This window comes from Pipistrellus kuhlii, unplaced genomic scaffold (genome assembly GCF_014108245.1).
Source record: "Pipistrellus kuhlii isolate mPipKuh1 unplaced genomic scaffold, mPipKuh1.p scaffold_m20_p_10, whole genome shotgun sequence".
NCBI classification, from domain to species: domain Eukaryota; kingdom Metazoa; phylum Chordata; class Mammalia; order Chiroptera; family Vespertilionidae; genus Pipistrellus; species Pipistrellus kuhlii.
In genome coordinates, this window is record NW_023425405.1 from 12,265,681 (window position 1) to 12,272,346 (window position 6,666).

The window sequence follows — 6,666 nt, forward strand, 5'->3', positions numbered from 1 at the left end:
GTCCTTTGTCTTGAGGTTTTGCAGGCGGGAATCTCAAAAAGGTCTCGGGAGGATTTCAGCAGAATATTCATCAGTTTTCTGGGTGTGGGCCTCCAGGACCGTGGTCTTCACTGATTGGTCAGGGGCAGGGCAGGGTCTTCACTGATTGGTTAGGGGCAGGGCAGGGGTCCTTGGCCTTCACTGATTGGTCAGGGGCAGGGCAGGGGTCCTCGGTCATCAAAGCTGGTCCTGGTGTCTCCCACCTGGTTTTGCTGCTTTTCTGTGTCTGGTGCTGAAGCACAGCAGAGGCCTGGATGTGATTTCTAAGGAGGTGCCTTTGGTATTGCTGTAAATCTCTCAGCCTGTTTGTTCAGCTGTCTCAGTTTCCCCATTCCTCTGGTACTGGCTTCCTGGCCTGTCTCAAGCTGACTTCCAATTCTTCACTTTCAGCAAATTAGAGGAGAACTGAATAGATTTGTCAGCAGGTAAATCATTAAAAATAATTTGTGATGAAAGATTGCTTTATGATTTTGGCTATAATTCAGGAAGAATTCAAAGATTTGATTGAAATTGTATCAAAATGCTTGCTGTTCCCATCTTCTAATCTATGTGAACAAAGTTTCTCAGTGCTTACATCTCTAAACATGAAAAATAGGAACAATTACTCCTGAATCCTGTCCTAAAACCATGGATCTAAAAAATGATTGCAAGCCCGGCTGACCTGAGCATCCTCCTAGGAACCGGGAGATCACAGCTCGATTCCCGTCAGGGCACATGCCCGGGCTTCAGAGTTGGGGCATGCAGGAGGCAACGGATCACTGATTCTCTCTCACCATTAATGTGTTTATCTCTCCTCCCTTCCTCTCTGAAATTAATACAACATTTTAAAAAACAATTGCAAAACAAACAAAAACATTCCTGTCATTAAGAGATTTCTAAACATATTTTATAACAGCTTTTTTTTTTTAAGATATAATTCACAGTCCACGAAGTTCACCCTTTTAAAGCATACAACCCAGTGGTTATTACTATATTCATAGTTACCATGCAACTATGACCAGCATCTAATTTTAGAACACTTTCATCACCTCAGAAAGAAACCTGTTACCCATTGGGAGTCATTCTCTACTCCTCTCTCAGCCTGGTCTCTGGCAATTACTAATCTACTGTCTGTTTCTATGGGTCTGACTATTCTGGCCACTTCACTTACAACATGTGGCCTTTTGTGTCTGACTTACTTCACATAGCATAATGTTTTAAAAATATTTTTTATTGAATTTTAGAGAGAGAGGGAGAAAGAAACATTGGTGTTCGAGCAGAACATCGATCAGCTGCCCCCTACTGTGGACAGAGCCCATAACCTGCGCATGTGCTCTGCCTGGGAATCGAACCAGCAACCTTTTGGTGCACGGAACAACACCCAACCAACTGAGCCGCACCGACCAGGGCAGCATAATGTTTTTAGGTTCATCCATCTTATAACATACGGGTGTCAGCATTTCCTTTCTTTTTAGGACTGAGTACCATTCCATTGCACTGTATAAACCACATCTGTTCATCCTTTCATCACCCGATGGACATCTGAGTGGTTTCTGCTTTGGGGCTATTATCAATAATGCTGCTATGGACATTCGTGAAAATTTTTTTTTGTGTGAACATGTTTTCATTTCTCCTAAGCATGTATACCTAGGATGAGAGTTGCTGAATCATATGGAAATTCTGTGCTTCACCTTTTGAGGAATTGGAAAACTGTTTTTCCTAAGTGGCCGTACCATTTTATATTCCCACCAGCAAGGTCTGACCATTCATTTATCCACCTCCTTGTCAACACTAGTCATTGTTCATCTTTGTTTTTTGTTTTTTTATTTTATTTTATTGTTTTTTTACAGAGAGGAAGGGAGAGAGATAGAAAGTTAGAAACATCGATGAGAGAGAAACATCACTGAGCTGCCTCTTGCACACCCCCTATTGGGGATGTGCCCACAACCAAGGTACATGCCCTTGACCAGAATTGAACCCGGGACCTTTCAGTCCACAGGCTGACACTCTATCCACTGAGCCAAACCGGTTTCGGCTGCTCATCGTTTTTTATTACAGCAATTCCAGCGGGTGTGCGAAGTGGTATCTGATTATGGTTTGGATGTTCATTTCCCTAACGACTCCTGTTGAGCATCTTTTCATGTGATTATTGACCATTCTTATGTCTTCTTTGGAGAAATGTCTATTAAAATCTTTTGCCCATTTAAGAACTGGGTTGTCTTGCCTAGCTGGTGTAGCTCAGCAGTTGAGCATCGACCTATAAAACAGGGGTCAGGGTTTGATTCCCGGTCAGGGCACGAGCTCGGGTTGCGGGCTTGACCCCCAGTGTGGGACGTGCAGGAGGCAGCCAGCCCATCAGTGATTCTCCCTCATCATTGATGTTTCTATCTCCCTCCGTCTCCTTTCCTCTCTGAAATCAATAAAACTATTTTTAAAATTTAAAAAATTGGGTTGTCTTTTTATTGTTGAATTGTAATCGTTATTTATATATTCTGGATACTAGTCCTCTATCAGATATATAATTTGTGAATATTTTCTTTCATTCTATGGGTTGTCTTTCATCTTAAAAGTTTGTTGTTGTTTTTTTTTTTTGGGGGGGGGGGGCTGGTTTCACCACATTTTTATAACCAGTATTCAGTAGGGAAAAAATAAAGCTTTGAAATGTTACTTCTCGCTGTTGTTTTTTCTGTTTCTTAGTCCATCCACCTTTCTTCTCTTCTTTTTCTTTTTGTTGAGAACAGCTTTTTCTTCAATAAATACATTTTTAGAATGTCTGACATATTTTGAAGCAAAATTAAGTCTCTTCGTAGATTTACTGACATTCTTCAAACTGGGGTTTAAATTTTCTTTATTAAGAGGGCACATGCCTGCGTTTCCTTCCCTTTGGTGCAGAATTATTTCACTTCAGAGCAAGACGAGCCACGCCCTCTGCCGACGCCTGTCAGCTGGCCACTTGTGATCCCACCGCCACGGTGCTCCCACCGTCCAGAAAGTGGTCCTCAGCCACCGTCTTCAGCGGGAGCCTCCTCACAAACCCTAATCGCTGTCCCTGGGTGAGGTCTCCAGTGCTGGATCAACTGTAACACGAAATCCATCAGCAATCTGGGCCCCATTTCTGTTCAATGCTTTAGCAGCCGCTCTCTCCTCCTTAAACACAATGTAAATGAAGCATCCGTCTTATATAAAAACTGCTGTTTGAAATTTTAACCCGGCTATTTGGCTTCTGTAAATGCTTGCTTGCTTTCTAAGACTACTTCCACTTCAGAGAGGCCATTAAACCTTCCCCAGACAAGGTTATCAGTGCTGGCACCAGGCCAGGCCTTTGGTTGAGGTCTCGAGGCCCCAGCACATAGGGGCTCTTTAAGAACTTGCAAAGGGGTCCGAGAGACAATGAAGATAAAAACATATAAATAGGGAAACTTCCTCCATGTTGGGGCCCAGAATTTGAGAGACATTTTTCTCTGGGCTCACGCTTAATAAATGTAACTCCATCTCTCTAAGCGTTGCTTGATTCTTCTCTGGTTTTCTGTAACATAAGCATTCATATTTTTCTGCTCAGGGTGAATTCTATGTTTTACTACAGCCAAATGTTTGGATATAGTTCCCTCTGCTGGAATCACAGAACAAAACTGTACAGATTCTGTTGGTCCATACTTTTTAAAAAATTACTTTAGCTCTTCTTATTACTAGTACATGTGACAGGGAAGTTAGCCACATAGTTCTCTCATTCTTTAATCTCTCTTCTTGGTTGATTTGCATTTTCTTCTTTTGATTGAAAAACTGTGATATACATCATCCAGTGCTTTTTAAAATTGCTTTTTATTGATTTCAGAGGGAGGGAGAGATAGAAACATCAATGATGAGAATCATTGATCGGCTGCTTCCTGCACACCCCGTACTAGGGATCAAGTCCGCAACCTGGGCGTGTGCCCTGACTGGGGATTGAACTGTGACCTCCTTGTTCATAGGTTGATGCCTGACCACTGAACTACATGGGCAGGGCCATCAAGTATGTTTTTTTTTATCTGCTACTATCATACCAAATTAAGAAATTTCCCGCCAAAACGTCTTTGGCTCAGTGGAATGAGCATCAGCCTGCGGACTGAAAGGTCCCAGGTTCAATTCTGGTGGAGGGCATGTTCCCTGGTTGTGGGCACATCCCCAGTTGGGGCTATGCAGGAGGCAGCTGATCGATGTTTCTCTCTCATCAATGTTTCTAGCTCTTTATCCTTCTTCCTTCCTCTCTAAAAAAAAATCAATAAAATATATTTTTTTAAAAAAGAATTTTTCCTTTTCTGCTCTTGTTTCTGGTGAATTTATTATTCTAACATTGCTGGCCAAATTTTTGTCTGCCTCCAGAAGTTTCTTTTTCACTCAGGCTTTTTTGCAGATTCTTGCAAAAGCGGTCTTTGCATTTGGGATGCACTTTCTTCCTCCTCATCCTGCTTCCTTTGGGGCCATTCTCAGCAGCAGTCTTCCCAGAGCTGCAGCCCATGAACCCGCATGTCTGGGTCCAGGCAACTTCCCTGAAAAATGTTTTATTGAGATACTAGTATAATCGATGAATAACATTGTGTAAGTTCTCTTTTTCTTTTCTTGCGATGCTATTGCCCTCGTGGAATGAGGGGGGAGTGCTCCCTTCTTTACTATTTCCTTGGTGAGAGTTTTTAGAACTGGTATGAACGTTTCTTTAAATGGTTGGTAGGACTCACCAGTGAAGCCAGTTGGGCCTGAGCTCTGCTTTGTGGGTAAGACACCCCCAGGGCTGGGCTCTCTGGTCCTCCCTCCCCGCTCCCTCCCGCGTTGGTCAGAGCTCACGGAGGCTCCCTGCACGGCCTGGAGGAAGGAGCCCAGGGGCCGGGCCTCCGGCTCTGAGAGGAGGAGGGAGGCTGAGGTCTGCCTGTTCCCTGTGGTGACGATCCCTGTAAGCCCTGCTTTTCAGTGTGGTCTTTCCCCTGAGCTGGGCTGCAGGCTGCTGGTTTGCTCTTTCCCTAGACAGTGGTCGGCAAACTGCGGCTCCTGAGCCACATGTGGCTTGCAAGCCGAGGTGTGCCGCTCTGTTGACTAATGAGTTTGCAGACCACTGCCCTAGCAGAACCCCTGCCTGCTGGGTGGGGAGGGTCGGCGGCCTGCTGCACAGACTGTGAGGAGAGGCCCCAGCGCCGATGAGGCTCTGCCTCTCCTCCCGGCACAGCCCACTCTCCAGCCTGAGACCGAGGAGCCTGAGGCCCCGCCTGGGAGAAGCTTTTTAAAAATATATATATTTTATTGGTTTTTTACAGAGAGGAAGGGAGAGAGATAGAGAGATAGAAACGTCGATGAGAGAGAAATATCGCCCAGCTGCCTCTTGCACTCCCCCTACTGGGGATGTGCCCACAACCCAGGTACATGCCCTTGACCGGAATCGAACCTGGGACCTTTCAGTCCGCAGGCTTACGCTCTACCACTGAGCCAAACCGGATTCGGCCCTGGGAGAAGCGTTTGCAGTGAAAATGGGTCGCTTCACCGCATCCCTCCTCGCCAGTTTAGGCACAGGATTTGCTTTTAATCCATCCTGTGAGTAACGACATGCACACCTGTTCCCCAGTTTTCACCGGCGCAGTTCGCTAGGGTCAGCTTTTCCTTTTTTCTGTTCCTGTGACCGCCCCCCCCCCCCCCTTTGTATCCTTTCCCTGTCCATGTGGGGTTGGCAGGGAGGGAGGTGACTGTGTGGGCGATCGGTCATCTTCTGCTTCAGGCTTTGGCTCAGACCTTCCCTTTTACCTGCGGAAGTCTGTCCCCCAGGCCCAGGTGTGGCTGCCTCGGGTTCTGGGCAGACGTGGGAACCTTGGGCTGGTGAGTGCACCTTCTAGTGCCCTCACTGGAATATCTGAAGTTGTGTGTTAGGACTCCGATCACAGAGGACGGAGAGCCAGTGTAACGTGCTTCGCCAAAAAAGGGCTTTAACATTCTGATCTAAAGAACGGCCCCAATGCCGATGCCGAAACCGGTTTGGCTCAGTGGATACAGCGTCAGCCTGTGGACTGAAAGGTCCCAGGTTCGATTCCGGTCAAGGGCATGTATCTTGGTTGTGAGCACATCCCCAGTGGGAAGGGTGTACAGGAGGCAATGGTCAATGTTTCTCTCTCATCGATGTTTCTAACTCTATCCCTCTCCCTTCCTCTCTATAAAAACATCAATAAAAATATATTTTAAAAAAGAGAAAAGAAAAGAAAAGAAAAGAAAAGAAAGAAGGGAGGGAGGGAGGGAGGGAGGGAGGGAAGGAAGGAAGGAAGGAGGGAAGGAAGAAAGGAGGGAGGGAGGGAGGGAGGGAGGGAGGGAGGGAGGGAAGGAAGGAAGAAAGAAAGGCCCGGCAGGAGGTTCTACAGCAGGTTCCCGGCCCTGCTCCAGGCTCACCTGCTGCCAGCTTGGCACCCCCAGAGGGAAAGGGGTCTTCAGAGCAGGGCACCGGACTGGCTGGCGGGCGGAGTGGCCACCATTGGAGGGAGGGGAAGAGGACCTCAGACTCCAAAGGCCGCAGGGGCCAGAGCGAGTGAGGAGGGGGTTCCCGCACACAGCACAGCCGCGCGGAGGCCCGCAGGGGACAGATGCCGGGCACAGAGCAACAGGCGTCCCACTGCAGGCGGATGGCCCGCCGCTCAGCCCTGC

The 6,666-nt window shown here is 46.9% G+C and overlaps 1 pseudogene; it reads right to left on the bottom strand.

Annotated features, from left to right (window-relative positions):
• Positions 1–2,626: 2,626 nt before the first annotated feature.
• LOC123651981 lies at positions 2,627–3,777 on the bottom strand (annotated as a pseudogene).
• Positions 3,778–6,666: the final 2,889 nt, after the last annotated feature.